The following is a 19,667-nucleotide window of genomic DNA, read 5'->3' on the forward strand; positions in this document are numbered from 1 at the left end:
ATCGTAAAGACGCTTCTGAGTTTCCTGTTCTCGTTGTTGGTGTTCCACAGCAATAGAGGAAAGCATAGAAATTCTGTCTTGCAACGAAATTAGTCGATCTGCAAAGCTTGGACCCTTAGCTGCTCTCTCGTTTCCTATCCATTCCTCACGCATCACATCCAGGATGCCTCGTGCGCCTGCCGAATAACAACTCGAAGGGACTCAAGCCAGTGGACGCCTGTGGTGATTCTCGCACAGCATAAAACAAACGGTAGGACAGTGTTCCATGTTGTGGGATCATTATGAGCAACTCGCCTGATCATCTGTTTCAATGTTTTGTTAAATCGCCGGTTAAACCATTCGTTTGAGGATGGTAAACAGTAGTACTCAATTTCTTAATAGCAAAGCTGTCACACAATTGTTTCATCACGCGAGAAGTGAAAGGTGTGCCTTGATCAGTTAAGATTTCTCTAGGGATACCAATACGAGTAAAAGTTTCACATAGTGCTTTGGCTACAGCCGAAGAGTTGGCCTTTTTCAGCGATCATTTCTGGATATCGTGTCGCATAATCAACCAACACCAGCAAATATTGGTACCCATCCTTAGTCTTAGGTAATGGTCCCACAATATCTAATCCCACACGCTGAAAGGGAACTTCCAATATGGGCATAGGACAAAGGGGAGCCCGAGGAGGCTTATAAGCAGAGACGATCTGGCAGTCTGGACATGAAGTACAAAATCGTTCAACATCTTTTCCCATATTAAGCCAATAAAATCGTTTTGATAACCGGTCTCTAGTTTTGTCGGCACCGAGGTGCCCAAGATGTGTGAATGTGCCAGATGCAAAACAGTTTCCCTATGTGCTTCAGGTACCACCAGTTGTTCAATAAATTCCCCCTCCAAATGATCTGAGATCACTCTGAAAAGGCAACCGTCCTTTTCTATAAAGTGTGGGGTTTTCACACCCCCGGAATTACGCTCTTGGTAATAAGAGTCATTAGCAGGGCGAGCCTGTTTAAATGCATATTCTAATGAGCTATCAGTATGCTGCAAACGCACAAAATCTGATTGTTCGTTAACTCTCGGTTTGTGTTCGGAGGCGTTTGCAATCTGGGAAGATGTAGAAGGAGCAGCCCATTCTGGAAGATTGTCGGGGGTGACCTCCTCCGTCTCGCTGGAGAGATCGGGTTCAATATCTAAGTTGGGCTCTAGATTTTCCCGGCCGCTACCAGTTCTTCGTCTTGGATTTCTTCTTCTTCTCCCCACCAAGTTCATTAGTGGACTGGACTACTGGTCCCTTACATTTATTAATCAGTTTCGATAAAAGGGCATTTCTCCGTCCTATGAGTAATGGCCAAGGGCACGAGTCGAAACGGCAGACCAAACCTTAAAGTGGCCCCTATAAGTTAAAGGAAGAAGTAAAGTCTGATAATCTTTAACATCACCATGTACACAGCGTATTTTTACAGTCTCACAGTCTCTAAGGCATTGTTCATTAAGACAGTCTCGTCTCACAATACAAAGGTCACTTCCGAGTCTAACAATGCTGAGATTTCTCTGTCCCCAATTTCACCGGGATCAACAAGCCATCTTTTCCATCCGGATATGTAATAGTTGAGCAACAAATCTCGGCCAGTCCAATCCCATTGAATGAGCTGGAGACAAGCGACAATCTCTTGCCAAATGGCCGAGCTGATCACATCGGAAACATCTACGGTCGGCTCCGTTTCGAAATATCCTCTGCGGCGTCCGCCGACGTGCTCTGTAGCCTCCACGGTCTGTCGACCGCTGTTGCCGCTGTCTCCCCAGAAACAGGCGTCCCATCTACGACTGGATTTCCGGGTCCTACCTGACCCCATTAGATTTTCAGGTCCTGCAGCTTGTCGATCGGCGGCGAGAATGTCCTGGACGTTCGTTCACAGGTTGCGAAGCAGCACGAAATCCACCGCTCTTTCTCCAAGTGGACTGTGAACCCTCTAATCGTCTGGACATAATCGTTAATGATTTAATATCATGGCGTAGAAATTCATCTCGAAGAACTTCAGGTATGCCGGCCAGTAATATATTCACGACAACTGTTTCCATCACGTCTCCTTCAAACCAACAGTGCACTTTATGTATCAAATCTTGAATTTGCGCACGGATTGGGTCATCCATGTTTAGTTTCCAGTCTTTAAGTGCAAATGTTTTAGACTTCTGAAATAAGTCTTCGGCGGCATCCATCTGTGCAACCACTCCTGGTACCACTTGTCACGCTTGGGTCACAGATTTGCACAGAGACACAGAAGGTCGTAGAAAAAAAGAAGGATTTTTATTCAGACACCGCAAACACATGAGCTTAAACGTGCTCCATGACAAGTCAGAGATGACAGTTCCGCTAGGAGCAGAGAGAGATAAAAGCAAACAATCAATTCCCAAACTGACAGGCGCTGCGCAAGGCTTATAAGTCAGCGAGTACCGCGAGGCTTGTATTACGCGTTATAGTGCAAGGATAAGGAGCAATGTGTAGTCAGTGTTTCAGGGTTTGTGGTTTTCCCAGGGGCGTCTTTCTCTATTTGGGGTGCGATCAGCCCTCCAGCTCACAAGATAGATAGATAGATAGATAGATACTTTATTAATCCCAAGGGGAAATTCGTATATATATATATATATATATATATTCATAGATAGATAGATAGTGTGATGGATGGCCGGCCATTTATCCCGGCCAATACCCCCAAGCCGCCAGGTGGAGCCCTCCTTGAAGCGTGGAGGTCCCCAGAAGACCAACAGGGCATCATGGACATTGGAGTTTTATGCAAAGCCCTGCTGGATGCCGTGGGGGCCACAGGAGGGAGCTGCAGGGAGGACTGAGGGCTTCTTCGTGCCCTGTGACCCGGAGGTTCGTCACAGGAAGAGCGTCGGACTTCTGGGTTGAAGAAAGGGACTATTTACCCTGACCCGGAAGGAAAAAGGACTTGTGGACTATTGGGCAGAAACACTTCCGGGTCAGGAGATATAAAAGGACTGTGGGAGCTCCCAGACGGCGAGCTGAGCTGGGTGGATGGGTGGCAACGCGTCTGGGAGCTGGAGGATTGGTTATTTGTGTGTTTTGTGATTAGTATTAGAGATTTATATGAGTATTGTGGAGGAGAGTGTGCTTTGTACACTGTGGAAGAAAAATAAAGTCAACATTTGGACTTTTACCTGGTGTCTGGAGTCGTGGACAGGGGTTCAAGGGAGTGAGAGCGCCCCCTATCGTTCACAGTGGCGTAGCTGGCAGGATACTCTAGCATCAGTTGCAGAGGACCTGAAACAAAAATTTCTGTGGGAAACGAACCCTGAGAAGACTACGGAATCAGGAATCACCACAGCATCGCCCAAACCCGAAAAAACCAAGTCCAAAATGGGAAAGAAGAAGGGCAAGCAAAGCGACAACGACAGCGGGAGTGCCGTAGATGCAATGGCTGACGCTCGGGAGGAGTTAAGGAGAGGCCTTACAAGTCCAGAGAAACCTCCAGGAAGCAACGATCCCTCTAAGGTACGTGCCGGGAACAACATTAAAAATCCTTTTATTGTTTCTCACCTTGTCCCATGCATGTACCTTGGAGATGACCACCTGGAGGCTCCGAGGGGAAAAGGAGACTGCCTCGACGACGACGGCCTTCTCCTGTCAAAGCCAGAGCGCCTAGAAATCGACTTCCGCATGATGGCAGCCGACGAGGGACACGGTAGAAAACCCGGTGCATTCTGGGAAGGAGGAGCTCCGTGTCCTGCTGTTTGCACCTTCGAGCCCGAAGGAACGGACTTGGTCTTTCTGAAGGGGAAGGGGGAGGCGAGCGAGGCATCGCTCAACCCACAAGAAGGTAAGGAGGGTCGGAAGTAGCTGATCGGGATGTCGAAAAATATTAAAGACAGACCGCGGTTCGCGAAGAAGGCAACTCGACCCTCTGAGAACTCCAAGTCCCAGAAGCCTCCGCGAGACCCGTCAGAGCACGTGCCTGAAGCAGGTGTGCTCATTGGCTTCCGGTCGGCAGGTACCGCGAACAAGGAAGTGAGTGTTCTGCCGGTCGAAATAAATAATTCTATAAACTTGCGGGAGCTTGAAAAACTAATCGAGCCCTTAGCGAGTGTCTTACAGGTCCTGACGACCATTGAAAAGATCGTCGGGGATTTGGGAGCGGCAGCCAGAGAGCCGTTGGAGAAGGTGAGGGCCTACGCGGCGGTTTGGTGAGCCTCCCGTAATGAATGATGCGGTGATACAGGTAAGCGAGACCCGTATCGTACATAATAGAGGGACGTGGTGTGATCCGGGCCCGCATTTAATAAGTAGCGGGTGCCAATACACGGCGTACCCTACAAGAGAGGTTGGTACGTTAACCGAGTGGTCGGCGGAAGGGCTGATCGATCCGGGGCAGCTAGACAGTGCTGACTCCCGGAGCGAGGCAGCACTGAAGATGCCGCCGCCGGTAATTTGTAAATCAAGAGGGGTACAGACAGTAAAGGGGCTCTCTTCTTGTAATAGAGAGACCCAGACTGTATATAAGCCCCAGATTAAACAGGAGGGCTCTAAGATTAAACCGAGGTCCTGACAAGAAAGAAAAAGGAGCAGAAAGACAAAAAGCACCGGTAGAGGCGGCAGGGGTTTCTCTCCCAGCAAAAGGGGCGGACCTAACATTTCCTTATTGTTTTCAGTCCCGTAGAAGAATACCAGGAGGACAGAGGCAGTGTTACGGGTGCCGAAGGTTGGGCCATATTTGGCGGAACTGTCCTTGGAGAGAGGGGGACAAGATGTCAATTTGGAATAATGTTCCCCCTAGGTTCTCCAGGGACCAAGATGTTCGTTTTAATCAAGGCTCAACCAGGACGTCCTCTTGGAGGAAGACTTCCCTCTCGGGGCAGGCGCTCGAATAATAATTCGCTGGGGAATACTGTGATGGATGGCCGGCCATTTATCCCGGCCAATACCCTTAAGCCGCCAGGTGGAGCCCTCCTTGCAGCGTGGAGGTCCCCAGAAGACCAGCAGGGCATCATGGACATTGGAGTTTTTATGCAAAGCCCTGCTGGATGCCGTGGGGGCCACAGGAGGGAGCTGCAGGGAGGACCGAGGGCTTCTTCATGCCCTGTGACCCGGAGGTTCGTCACAGGAAGAGCGACGGACTTCCGGGTTGAAGAAAGGGACTATTTACCCTGACCGGAAGGAAAAGGACTTGTGGACTATTGGGCAGAAACACTTCTGGGTCAGGAGATATAAAAGGACTCTGGGAGCTCCCAGACGGCGAGCTGAGCTGGGTGGATGGGTGGCAACGCGTCTGGGAGCTGGAGGATTGGTTATTTGTGTATTTTGTGATTAGTATTAGTGATTTATATGAGTATTGTGGAGGAGAGTGTGCTTTGTACACTGTGGAAGAAAAATAAAGTCAACATTTGGACTTTTACCTGGTGTCTGGAGTCGTGGACAGGGGTTCAAGGGAGCGAGAGCGCCCCCTATCGTTCACGATAGATAGATACTTTATTAATCCCAAGGGGAAATTCATATATATATATATATTGTAAAGGACCGAGAGAGACAGTAGCAAGGGTTGGGGTTTTCCGGCCCCGTATATTGTAAATCAACAAAAACAGGTCAAAATTATAAACAAACAGTTCATATGCGCGACGCCGACTCCTGGCGCGCCATTTTATTGGGGAGGAGCCGGAAGTGGAGGAATGTCGGGAAGGACCGCAAGGGAGGATGGGAAGGATGACGCCAGGGCAAGATGGCGGAGGAAGGGCGGAAGTATCGCGACTGCGGTCATCCATGCCTATGGTGCAGGACGGTCTTTTTCCTATGAGGAAGCAGAGGGAGAAAGTTAATACCCCACCATTCCCTGGCGAGTGGTTTCCCAGGTGCTGTCGAATCAATCCGCTGCCTCCTACTCAAGCGCGCGTGACACGATCCCCCTTAGCCCAGGACCGCCAGGTCGGGCGGACCTAACCGAGAGGTCGTGAATACGAGAGAGGGCATCGGCATTGGCCTGAAGGGTGCCCGCCGATAAGTGACAGTGAACTTATACGGCTGTAAGTCCAGGAACCACCTGGTGACCCGCGGATTCGACTCTTTGTGCAGGGACATCCACTGAAGTGCAGCGTGATCAGTCACCAGAGCGAACTCGCGACCCAGCAGGTAGTACGGAGGTGGGTCACTGCCCACTTAATGGCCAAGGCCTCCCTCTCCACTGCCGCGTGCCGGTCTCCCGGTCCATCAGTTTCCGCTAAGGTACATCACAGGGTGCTCGACACCATCGACGCTTTGGCTCAGCACGGCACCCAGGCCTGTGTCCGAAGCGTCGGTCTGGAGAATAAACGGGAGCCCAAAATCGGGCGTCCGTAACACAGGTGCCGGCGTTAGGGCCTTCTTTAGGTCACTGAACGCTGTTCTGCTTTGTCGGTCCACACCACGTATAGGGAGCGCCCTTTTGTCAGGTCAGTCAAGGGTGCTGCTCTTCGAGAAACGGGAACAAACCGGCGGTAGTAACCCGCAAGCCCCAAGAAAGCCTGCACCTGTTTCTTGGTACTCGGACGGGCCATTCTAAGATGTCTTTCACTTTGGAGCTCTGTGGCGCACCTGTCCTTGTCCCACGAGGTAGCCTAAATATTTGGCCTCCTTTAATCCAAAAACACTTCCGGGGGTTTATGCGGAGGCCGGCTTTAGCCAGTGTTCGGAGGACAGCTGCGACCTGCAGTAGATGCTCCTCCCAGGTGCCGGAATAGATGACAACGCCATCCAGGTAGGCGGCACTATAGGACTGGTGAGGCGTCAGCACTCTATCTACCAGACGTTGGAAGGTCGCCGGAGCCCCGTGCAGCCCAAATGGGAGGACCTTGTACTGCCAGTGCCCGCTAGGGGTGCTAAAGGCCGTTTTCTCTTTTGCGGATGCCGTTAAAGGAATTTGCCAATACCCTTTGTCATGTCAAGGGTAGTCAGATATCGAGCCGCACTCCAGCCGCCAAGGAGGTCGCCAATGCGGGGCATGGGGTAGGCATCGAACTTGGAGATCTGATTCAGACGCCTAAAGTCATTACAGAACCTCCAGGAGCCGCCTGGCTTGGAGACGAGGACAATAGGGCTGGACCAGGGACTATGGCTCTCTTCAATTATGTCCATGTCCAACATACGCTTCACCTCCAGTTCGACCTCTCTGCTTTTGCCTCCGGAGTCGGTAGGGCCTCTCCCGGACGATTACCCGGGCTCCGTGACTATATCGCGGCTCAATCAGCGCGTCCGCCGGGTGACTCGCCACTACCTCGGGATGGCTCGGAGTGTTTGGGCTAACTCCTGCCGCTGCTTGGGGTCAGCTCTTCACGAGGTTAAGGGCAGTTGTGCTTGCGAAAAGGGAGAGTGACCTACGGGGGCTGGGAAGCTCCTCTCTATCTTTCCAGGGCTTTAACAGGTTGACATGATGGATCCTCTCACTTTCGGTCGACGGTTGGGCTGTTTTACCAAATAGTCGACGCAGTCCTTTCTCTCCTTAACCTCTTAAGGCCCTTGCCAGTGAGCGAGCAGCTTCGAGTGGGAGGTTGGGACGAGCACCATAACTCGGTCCCCGGCGGAACTCCCTGAGGACGGAGTTGCGGTTGTAACACCGGCCTGCGCTGCTTGCGCACGAGTCACGTGCTCTTTTAGGAGGGGTCTGATCTTTGTGAGTCGGTCGCGCAGTTGCGCTACGTCATCTAAAATATTAGAGGAGGGAAGAGCCTCGCCTCCCAGCCTTCTTTTAGGATGTCGAGGATTCCCGGGGTTGTCGCCCGTATAGTAATTCAAAGGGGAGAAGCCCGTAGAGGCCTGGGGTACCTCCCGGTAGGCAAAAGCACGGCGGGAGGAGCTGGTCCCAGTTCCTGCCGTCCGCTGACTACCTTGGAGGAGCATCTGCTTAAGCGCCTGATTAAATCGCTCGACCAACCCGTCAGTTTGCGGGTGATAGACTGACGCTTTCAGGTGCTTTATCTGCAGTAATTTGGCCACCTCCTTGAACGTATCCGAAGTGAAGGGCGTACCCTGGTCCGTGAGGACCTCCTTGGGTATGCCCACGCGTGAAAACAAGTTAACCAGTTCCCGTGCGATGCTTTTAGTATTAGCGGGCGCAGGGGAACCGCCTCTGGGTACCGGGTGGCATAGTCCACCATGACTAGGATATACTTGTGGCCACGGGTTGAGGGCTCCAGGGGTCCCACCAAATCGACCCCTATCCTTTCAAAGGGGATGTCCACGAGGGGAATAGGGACTAGAGGAGCACGGTCCCTCCTAGGAATCTGGCGGGTCTGGCACTCCGGACAGGATTGACAGAACGGCCGACCTCCTCATTGATCCCAGGCCAGTAAAAGCGGAGCTTAATCCTCTCCAGTGTTTTTCGCCCCGAGGTGGGCCTAGGAGGTGAGCATGTGCCAACTCGCATATCTCCGCCCGGAAGGTACGCTGAATTAGCAACAACTTCCGCACCTCGCCCTCATGGGTAGCCACTCGGTACAACAGATCATTTTCAAGGACAAAGAAGGGTTCCCGCGGTGTGGATCCGTCCGCTGTCGAGCTGTTAGGCAGAACAATCGCGTTCCGGGCAAAGCGCAGGGAGTCATCATTCCACTGCTCCCTCTTAAAGGAGGCCGGCGTGGACCGAAATTGATGGTCCAGGCCGCCGAGAGGGTCTTGGGGCCTGGGCCCGGGGGAAGTTCCCTGGCTAGTCCCTTCTCCGGCGGAATCTTCCGGGTCAGGGTCCGTAGCCACAGAAAGGTCCCCGAGACACCAGCCCCATAGGGCCTGCCCTTGTGCACGGCGTGGAGGCCGCGGGAGGGTGCCTTTTCCCCTCATGACAAGATCCAACGAGGCCCCGGAGCGCGAATGGCTTACCGCTGATTCTTTTAGACCAGTCTTGTCCCAGATCACTGGGAAGGGGGTCAGGTAACACAGCGACCGCCATTTGATTGGTTCCCCCTTCCAGGTAAGATAGCAGTGAGCGGAACGATATGACCTAGTCCCCCCATGTACACAGGTAACCAACAAATGTTGCTTTAACCACTGTTGCGGTAAGACGAAACGGCGAGCAACAATGGTAATGTTGCTGCCGGAATCAAACAAAGCCACCACGGCGTGCCCATTTAGCAACACCACTCCCGTGATTCGACTCGCCAAGGGATGCGGCGGGGTACAATACCTCTCCGTTGATGTCCAGCTGCAGTCCATAGGCTCCGGGGCGATGTGATGGGGCAGTTTGGCAGCAGGTGGCCGGTCTCGCCACACTTGAAACAGCGCGGCGGACCCGGCCTCTCTTTGGCTCTGGCTGGCGCTTCTGCAGCGCGTCGAGGGGGCTCGGGGGTGGCCGCCCGTCCCTGCCGGTTCCCGCGAGCAGGCTTTTCTGACCCCCCAAGTCGGAGGACCGCCAACTGACGCTCCAGGACGCCGAGGAGGCCCGACATGTTTGATAGGCGTGCCCCGACCTGCTGGGCGAGGGAACTGGGCATTGCATTGACCAGGCCTTCACAGGCCACCCGCCGACGACTTTCCGCCTGCCGGGCTCTCTGGCCGTAGCCAGCGCCCATCTTGCCCCAGAACTCAACGCCTGGGCGCGAAGGGCTTTTCGGGTCAAAGACCCAGTTCCGCCATTCGCCGCCTGCTGGCCCGGCTAATGCCGTGCGGGCCAATATTTCGGGCTTGAGGAGGTCGTAATTAGCGCCTCCTCCTCAGGGAGGTCATAATAGGCCGCAGCGCTGGTCCTTTAGGTATGGCGCCAAGATGGACGCCCACTTTCTGACCGCTGCCACTGCGTTCCGGGTGGCCGCCCTCTCAAACATGCCCAGGTAGGCATCGACGCCCTCCGAAGGGCCCATCGGTACCATAGGATGAGGCGGCTGCCTGGGCGGGTCTGGTCTCGCCTGGGCTTCCACTAACCTGGCCTTCGTGGCCTCCAGCTCCCGGTTGGTAGCGGCTGCGCTTGCTGCAGGGCCTGGAGCTGGGCGCTCATTCCCTGCAGCACGGTGTTCAGGTCCTGTCCCTCCGTCATTCCGGGATCTTTATCCTGCCGGCTACGCCAGATGTAAAGGACCGAGAGAGACAGTAGCAAGGGTTGGGGTTTTCCGGCCCCGTATATTGTAAATCGGAACAAAAAAAACAGGTCAAAATTATAAACAAACAGTTCATATGCGCGCGCCGACTCCTGGCGTCCGCGCCATTTTATTGGGGAGGAGCCGGAAGTGGAGGAATGTCGGGAAGGACCGCAAGGGAGGATGGGAAGGATGACGCCAGGGCAAGATGGCGGAGGAAGGGCGGAAGTATCGCACTGCGTCATCCATGCCTATGGTGCAGGACGGTCTTTTTCCTATGAGGAAGCAGAGGGAGAAAGTTAATACCCCACCATTCCCTGGCGGCAGTGGTTTCCCAGGTGCTGTCGAATCAATCCATGCCTCCTACTCAGCGTGCGTGACAATATATATATATATATACTGTATATTCATATATATATATTCATATATATATATATATATACATATATATATATATATATATATATATATATATATATATATATATATATATATATATATATATATATATATTCATATATATGTAGATAGATAGATAAGGCACTATATAACTGATAGATAGATAGATAGATAGATAGATTCTTTATTAATCCACAAGGAAAAATTCATATATATATATATATATATATATATATTCATAGATAGATAGATAGATAGATACTTAATTAATCCCAAGGGAAATTCACATAATCCAGCAGCAGTATACTGATTCAAAAAAAAAAATTATATATATATATATATATTAAATTAAAGAGTAATAAAATTGTATGTAAAAACAGACAATAACCTTTGCAATCAAATTGTGGTGAGACATTTATTAGGGCAGGGGTATAGAACAATTGATAAAGCTCTTAGTGTTACCAGGACCACAGGGACCTCAATAATTGTAAAATGGAAGAATGCTGAAACCACTGGGACTTTCCATAGACTTGGCTATCTGGTCAAACAGAGTAACTGGGCAAGAAGGGCCTTGGTAAGGTAAGAGACCAAGAACCAAATGGTCACTCAAACAGAGCTTTATAAGTTCTTTGCAGAAATGGGTGAACCTGTCAGAAGAATGACCATCTTGGAAGCACTTCATCAATCAGGCATTAATGTTAGAATGACAAGACAGAAACGTGACAATGTAAATGACTCTGAGAGCCCGATCTGATTAAACAAAAATTGAAGTCATTGGACGGAACTCCAAGCACTATGTCAGGCAAAGACCAGGAGAATGAATGCAGCCAAATACAGAGAGGTCTTTGAAGAAATCCTTCTCCATAGTACCTGCAAGCACAGACTAGGGTGACGGCTCACCTTTAAGCATGACAATGACCTGAGGCAAACAGATAAGACATCACTACAATGGCTTTTGTAGAAGTTTCTGAGTGTCCTTGAGTTGTCCAGCATAAGTCCAGACTTAAACCCCTTTGAACATGTGTGGAGAGACCTGAAGATGACAGTTTTCAGACATTCCAAATTAATGGAGCTTATTGAAGCTTACTATATCACTTCTGGTTTCGCATTTAAAGGAATGGCCTTTTAGTTTTTCTTGGGCGTTTCCCACTAATTCATGATCTGTTTTGATAATGTAAGAAGACGTGAGTAACACATATGAAAAAGTGAATGACCAACAGCAGGTGATCACACACATACATCACCGTGATTGACAACACCTGAGTGCGGCAGCGTCAGTTGTGCAAATAACCGAGACCGGGATTGGGCATTTCTCACGTTCAGCCCCACCCCATTTTTTGTGGAGTGCAGCATGTTATTCTTGGAATGACTGCGAAGATGGTCAGGTATTAGCACCCATGATACACATCTGAAAAGTGTTACAGATTCTTTATATATATGAATATTTCTAAAACAGGTGCTCCTAAAATAAAACGTACGTATTTGTGTAGCTTGTTTTCTCGTTTAATACTTAAGCAAAAAATTTGCCAAGCAAACTACTGTATATTGGATTAAATGTTGACATTTGTGTTTGAAAATGTAGTTAAGTAAAAGTTAAAGTAGGTAGAACATGTTACACTCATGTTAACTAGAAATATTCTCAAAACATACACAAGTATTTCTACTATGTTACTATACAACACTGGATACTGGATCATTCTCCAAAACATTCAAAGTAGAAGTTATAACTTCATATGTAAGTACGTAAAGACTGATTTATACTTCTGTGTCAAGCCTACAGTGTAGGTATGCCATCGCCCGTATAGCCCACGGGGTACTAATGGTGCATTCTGACTCAAACCTTCTAATAAATGATGACTACATTTTGTGACAACATGATCCCTACCCACACCCCATGACTCCGATTGGCCAGTTTGGTAGCTACGTATTTTTTGAAGCTCATTTGAGATTGCTGTCCAGTTTGGAAATTAGCAAATGTATGAAAAAGTGGAAAAATGTGAGGGACAAATATGTTCACCTACAGAAGAAAATGTACAGCAAGAGGAGCAGTAATCCTGGAAGGTAAAAACTGCTTGCATTTTAATTGATCATTTACTTTTTTGTGTGCTACCTACATCAACAACTAGTATTGACATATGTGCCTGCAGTGTAGCACAATGCAGAATTCTAAACTGCTTTCATTGGCATAGCCCGTGACACGTACTTAACGCTTTGTTACCACATAGACTTGACATAAAAGTGTAAATCATCCTGAAGTCATAAAACAGAATCTTTTCCCTGAGTAATTTTTGTTATTCCCTTTATTCTTTGAGTGTCCACTCTCCTACAAATGTCTTTTCTTCTTGGACCAAAGTTCACATGCTTGGTATATGCAAGCCATGTTATATTTCACATGTCTAGCAACAGTGCAGCAACATAACGACCAAGTCAATAAAAGACAAATACAGACATTGTAACATGACAGCATTAACGACATAATGATACATGAATTTAAAACAAAACAAAATTTAGTACTGTTTGCAAATTAAACAAAATAAGGCAAAAATTGTTTTAACAATTTCCTAACGTAGAGATGCCCTAAATTCACTCAGGTGTCAACAGACTACAACTGCATTTAGTGGCTTCTGATGTCCATGCACTATTGAGCCCTTAATTACTCTTAAAGGAACAGATATTTCAGGCATCCTTTTAGCTACTTGTTTTAAAAATAGGAAACACAGTCCACTCTTTCTGGTACCTTGTATCGCCACCTACTTGCAGCCTCTTCCTCTCTCCTAGACAAGGGTCAGATGTCCTTGCCAGGTGCTGCCTTGCCTACTCCACTAACTACTGTACTACTGTGCCACTTGCTTCCTTGCAATAAGACTTGTTTAATATGAACTAATAAACTAGTCATTGTCTCCATGATGAGCATCATTTATGTTCATGTTATCAGTATTGTTACAAAAGTATTTAAGGCATAATTACTGTATTGACTCCAATAACAAAACACTGCTCGGGTTCAGATCGAGCGGGGCCATTCCTCCCAATCACGCCCTTCCAGATCTCACTGTCATTGCCCATGTGAACATTGAAGTCTCCCAGCAGTACGAGGGAGTCCCCAGAAACTATGCCCTCTAGCACCCCCTTCAGGGGCTCCAAAAAGGGTGGGTATTCCAAACTGCTGTTCAGCGCATATGCACAAACAACAGTTAGGACCCGTCCCCCCACCCAAAGGCAGAAAGAAGCTATCCTCTTCTCCATCGGGGTAAACCCCAATGAACAGACTCCAAGTCGGAGGGCAATAAGTATGTCCACACCCGCTCAGTGCCTCTCACCGGGGGCAACTCCAGAGTGGTAGAGAGTCCAGCAACTCTCAAAGAGATTGGTTCCAGAGTCCAAGCTGTGCATCGAGGTGAGTCCAACTATATCTAGCCAGAAATTCTCAACCTCGCACACTAGCTCAGACTCCTTCTCCTTTAGAGAGGTGACATTCCACGTCCCAAGTGCCAGCTTCTGTAGCCAAGGATTGGACCGCCAAGGTCCCCGCCTTCGGCCACCACCCAGCTCACACTGCACCCGACCTCCTTGGCCCCTCCCATAGATGGTGAGCCCATGGGAAGGGGGACCCATGTTGCCTCTTCAGGTTGTGCCCAGCAGAGCCCCATGGGTGCAGGCCCGGCCACCAGACGCTCGCCATCAAGCCCCGCCTCCAGGCCTGGCTCCAGAGGGGGGCCCCGGTGACCTGCGTCCGGGCGAGGGAAAATGCCATCCAAATTTTTTGTTCTTCATAGGAGGTTTGTTGAACCGCTCTTTGTCTCATCCCTCACCTAGGACCAGTTTGCCTTGGGTGACCCTACCAGGGGCATAAAGCCCCGGAGAACAGAGCTTGTAGGATTATTGGGACAAACAAACCCCTCCACCACAATAAGGTAAGGTTCGAAGAGGGCGTGAATTGGGAGGAATGGCCCCCCTGATCTGAACCCGAGCGATGTTTTGTTATTGGACTTCTGTGCTCATCACGGATTGTCCATAATGAACACCATGTTCAAGCATAGGGGTGTTCATATGAGCACTTGGCACCAGGACACCCTAGGCCTCAGTTCGATGATTGACTTTGTGGTCGAGTCATCGCACTTGCGGCCACATGTCTTGGACAGTCGGGTGAAGAGAGGGGCAGAGCTTTCCACTGATCACCACCTGGTGGTGAGTAGGCTTTGATGGCAGGGGAGGATGCCAGTCAGGCCTGGTAGGCCCAAACGTGGTGTGAGAGTCTGCTGGGAACGTCTGGCAGAGTCCCCTGTCAGAAATAACTTTAACTCCCACCTCCGGCAGAACTTCGACCACGTCAGGGAGGTGGGGTACATTGAGTTCGAATCGGCCATGTTCCGTGCCTCTATTGTTGAGGCGGCTGACCGGAGCTGTGGCTGTAAGGTGGTCGGTGCCTGTCGACGGAAAAGGGTGGAGTGCCCTGTCAGGGTTGGGAGTTAGATCCTGCCCCAAGTGGAGGAGTTTAAGTATCTCGGGGTCTTGTTCAAGAGTGAGGGAAGAATGGAGCGTGAGATTGACAGGCGGATCAGTGTGGAGTCCGCAGTGATGAAAACTCTGCATTTGTCTGTCATGGTGAAAAAGGAGCTGAGCCGTAAGGCAAAGCTCTCAATTTACCAGTCAATCTATGTTCCTACCCTCACCTATGGCCATGAGCTATGGGTAGTGATCGAAAGAATGAGATTGCGAATACAAGCGGCTGAAATTAGTTTCCTCCGCAGTCTGTCTGGGCTTTCCCTTAAAGATAACGTGAGAAGCTTAGTCATCCAGGAGGGGCTCAGAGTAGAGCCACTGCTCCTCCGCATCAGGAGGAGTCAGATGAGGTGGCTCGGGCATCTGATCAGGATGCCTCCTGGACGCCTCCCTGGTGAGTAAAGATAAAGTAAAGTAAAGCAAATTGCTAGGTTTGGTCCAGTCTTGGAAAGAAGTGACTTTTTTGGGGTAATCTTTTTACTGGTGCACAGATGACATCACAACCAGTGCAGCACCAGTGCATTATGGGAGAAACCCCATGGAAACAAATGATGCAGATGTCACAAAATGGCAGTGCCCATTGTCAAACCAAAACACATCAGAAGAAATGATAAAAATAAATCAACTTCAAAATGGAAGCTCTAGGTAATATTCTGAATGCAGAACCGGATTCCTTGGATTTTACAGCTCACAAAACAACACTAAGATGAATTTTCTAGCCTCAGGAAAACCCAAGAAAAATTAAAAACGGACTCAAATCATAACAATTAGTAGATATGTTCCATGCAGAAAAAAAGTGCTACCAGTCCACGGGATTCTCTTTTTTAAATTATTCTATGTTCTGTGTCTTAATTAGTACTCATTTGCTTCTTACTACTTCTGAGATAATTTCACTACCATTTTGGAGAATCTGTACAGGACCCCTGAGAAGTCAGCTCGGTCCTAATTGCTTGCTAAGTTAAGTGTATGTACATGTTTAATTGTTTCTTGGACCTGAAATTCATTGCTTCTGTTCATTTCTGACTCAGGAGACTAGAACTCAAGGTACTGCTATTTTGCCCTGCTTTTCCTTTTTATTTCAGTAAAGCTCTGCACTTTTTACACAATCATCACCTCCAGTCCCTTGGCTTACTGGCAGGGCAAAGGGATGCCCATTTGCTTTGGGCTTTGCTCCAGGCTCTGCACGGCTGTTTCTCATCCTCCATCCTGCTGTCAAAATTAATAAGCAGCCCGATAGGAGACATAAATCAATGGTAGGACAGCTGAAAGCTTGAGTCCGCTTGGAGTGAAATCACCTCTTTGTGGCTTCACGTTTTACAGCATTGCAGTATAAAGCCCAGGCTCCAGGGTGTCTGAATGAAAAGACTGAATATGCAGCATGAATAAGGGGCTATGTTGTCAATACGTAAAGTATAGCAGTAATGTGATAGTGAAGGTGCCCGTTTCCCACAGCATTTTTCTTTCAAATAAGACCAGTCAAGTGCCCTTAATAGGTTGCTTTGCAAAGTTTATGGAGAAGTCTGTTGAGTGCTCTCACTGGAATCTCTGACAGCAGTTTTTCTGTAAGTATATCCAGACATGCTGCCATTTCTACTAGGCGACTTGTGCTTCTTGATCAAGCTGGGTGGGACATCAGTCATTGTGAGGAGCGATCTGTGTACCCCTTACAGACTGACAGGAGTAATCACTCTAAGTCACTGAATCAAGGGAAGTGTGTACTCATCCTTTATTGAGATATCACAATAAAGATTAACTCCAATCTTTCAGTCTTATCCTGCCATGTCACTGCTTTATGTGTAGCCTACGGCATGGATATTCATACCTATGTGCTGATGAATCTTAATTGCCAACACAATCGCCTTTGACCTCTGATTTCTAAAAGCACTGTGTCTTAGCAGAGGTTCCTAATTGCTTCTGTTCTTTACATGTAATTTTGTCCCAACAGCGGAGTAAAATATCCTTAGAGCCACCAAATCCACAACTTTTTGAAATCTTTGATGTGATTGGTAATCAGGAGGTTCCAATTCCAACTCTGAAACTGAGTTACTGTTTTATTCAGAATGTTCTCACCTCTTTGTGTCCCCTTGAAGGTTATTCATCATCGTGAAGTCCCCTTGGTGCATGTCAGCATGACTCATACACTTATGTGGCAAATAAGGGTTAGGCTATCCACGGAGCTAGCTATTCCTTAGTCCCCATGTCTTCTCACTGATACCCCTGAGGTCATCATGACAGGTCAATCACTCTGACAGTTTATTTCATATCAGAACATCGAAGTGTCTGTGAATCACACCACTGAAATCACTAGAGGTTAATGTCATGCCAGATATCAATATACACTTGAATCACATTACTAAAGTTTAAGCAGTACAAGAAAGTTAAAATAAACACTGAGTCACTGACTCCGGAGTTGACAGAGTTTCTGGTCTTTTAAAACTCCAGCAGTCACCAAAGCCAAATCAGCTTCAGACTTCCACTGTCAGCTTGAATGATGTCTCTCCACCCTCCGTATATCATTTACAGGAGTCTAAGAGAGACAATAAATTTAATGTGTAAGACCTAGAAATACTGAGCCACAGGTTCCAGGGGTGAACTTTATTCTCCACATCTCCTCATGCTGTGGAAGTGATGTAAATAAGCCACCAGCTCTGCAACTGCCTTGCTTCCTGGCCCTGAACTAACAGCTTTGAGTCCTCTTGATGAGTACTTGCCATCCCAGGTGAACCATTGACACAATGTTACCTTGAATGATATCTACCACTAAAACCTTTTTCATGAGTCATTGTGTCATAAGAGATCAAAGTACCTATACAACTACTAATCCCATAACTAAACCTGAATCTTCAAGATTAAATGAGATATCAGCTAGTTCTTTTCTAGGTTAGCCACCTTCTTAGTGCATACCATACCATTATGTCATTTGGAGGCATGCAAATGACACATGAAGGTTAAAATACCTCTAAAGCCTCTGACTTTACAAGTGACACCTAGTAGTTCCAACCTGAGATCATCCACAGATGTGCAATGTGTCACACGTGTGCTTAGGAGGCAGTCAACAACCCCTGAGGTGAGTGAAATATCATGAGACAAGGAGTTGATTTAAGGTACTAATGCCTCTTTCTCTTTTTCATCAGACCCAAAGAAGAAAAATAACGTAAGTTCCATACTTCCATGTTCCCAAGATGGCCACCAAATGTCACTTCCGGCACACTCTGATGATGTCACTTCCGGCCCCATCCCAATGATGTCACTTTCAGCTTCATCACGATGACATCACGTCCAGTCTCCAGAAAACGACATCACTTCCGGTTCCTTCTGATGACATCGTATCATTCTGCCAGTTTTGACGTCATCTCCTGCCACATCATTTCCGTCCACCATTTTGTTACAGTACATAAACACCATCGTTTGTAATCCACATTGTCAACTGCTGTAAATAGCATTTGATCATTCATTTTTGCCTCATTGTATTCTTTTATGTCCATTGGACATTATACAGGGACGGTCCCCAACTCTTCTTCCTATGTGGAAGTGTTTTGTTTCATTACAAATGTCACCCTGAATTACGTATGTTACCTCCTAAGGTCATTTAATGGAGTGTAAGTGGCATAAGAACTGCTGCTTACCAACAGCACCATTGACTGAATGCAAGAGCAGCTGCAAAGTTCCATTGTCATATCGAGTTATACACCTGATCCAAACATCTAAGGACATTTAGAGGAGTCACACAAGTAGGTTAAAGCACAATACTAGTGTGTCCCCACTGAGAAGGATCCTATCCACTGTCAAAAAGCAGAAAAAAAACAGGTGATAAAGAAATTCCCATCATTCCAGTCATTCAATTCAGGATATATGAAAATCACTTTAGTCACTTAATGCTTATTTCACCCTCATCTCTTTTTTTGTCATAGAACACTGGAATACTATAAGGTTTGATCTGCAGCTCATTCATGGACTGCATATGTAACTCTGAATAATCTCACCTTCCAATGTGTCAGAAAATGTACGTGACACCAGATGTCAAAATCTCGGGTCAGCCATAGTCATTCTATGTAAGCCTGAGAAATGATGCTCTCTAGTGTCTTCTAAGTTTTCTTTATCTACAGGTCCTTTCTAGCTCAGGTGCTGATTCTGATTAAAATCGATGAGTCATTCCTTTCTCGTGGGCTAGCACCTTGGCCATCAATTATTCCTGCCTTGTGCCTTATGCTTGCTGAGATAAATGGGTTTGGAAGCTGGTTGTATAGATAGAAACTGTGACTTGAAGGTACAAAGTACTGTAATGCAGACAATGACTTTCTGTATGACCCTGAAGGTGGTAGCATATGAAAACGATATATCCATTCTAGCTCAGCCAGTTACGTCAGCTGAGACCTTGAGTTATTTTGTTCCCATGAGTATTTTAGAGGAGATTGTGTGTCACTGAGAGGTTCTTATGCAGGATGGGCATCTGACATCTCATATAAGCCTGTAAGAAATGTCACAGTTTTGCGTTCTCTAGGGTTTAAGGTATCAGCACACTGTCTCACTGCCAGTTTGACCACTGACGTCCAATAAAAACATGAGTCATTTTGCAACTTGAGGACACTAGAGAGGGTTTGAGTCACTGGGAGGTTCTTATCCCAGACTGGTCACTGAAATTCCATATGACACTTAGAGCTTTGAGTCACTGGGAGGTTCTTATCCCAGACTGGTCACTGAAATTCCATATGACACTTAGAGCTGTCTCCTCCTT

Source organism: Polypterus senegalus, chromosome 3 (genome assembly GCF_016835505.1).
Source record: "Polypterus senegalus isolate Bchr_013 chromosome 3, ASM1683550v1, whole genome shotgun sequence".
NCBI classification, from domain to species: Eukaryota; Metazoa; Chordata; class Cladistia; order Polypteriformes; family Polypteridae; genus Polypterus; species Polypterus senegalus.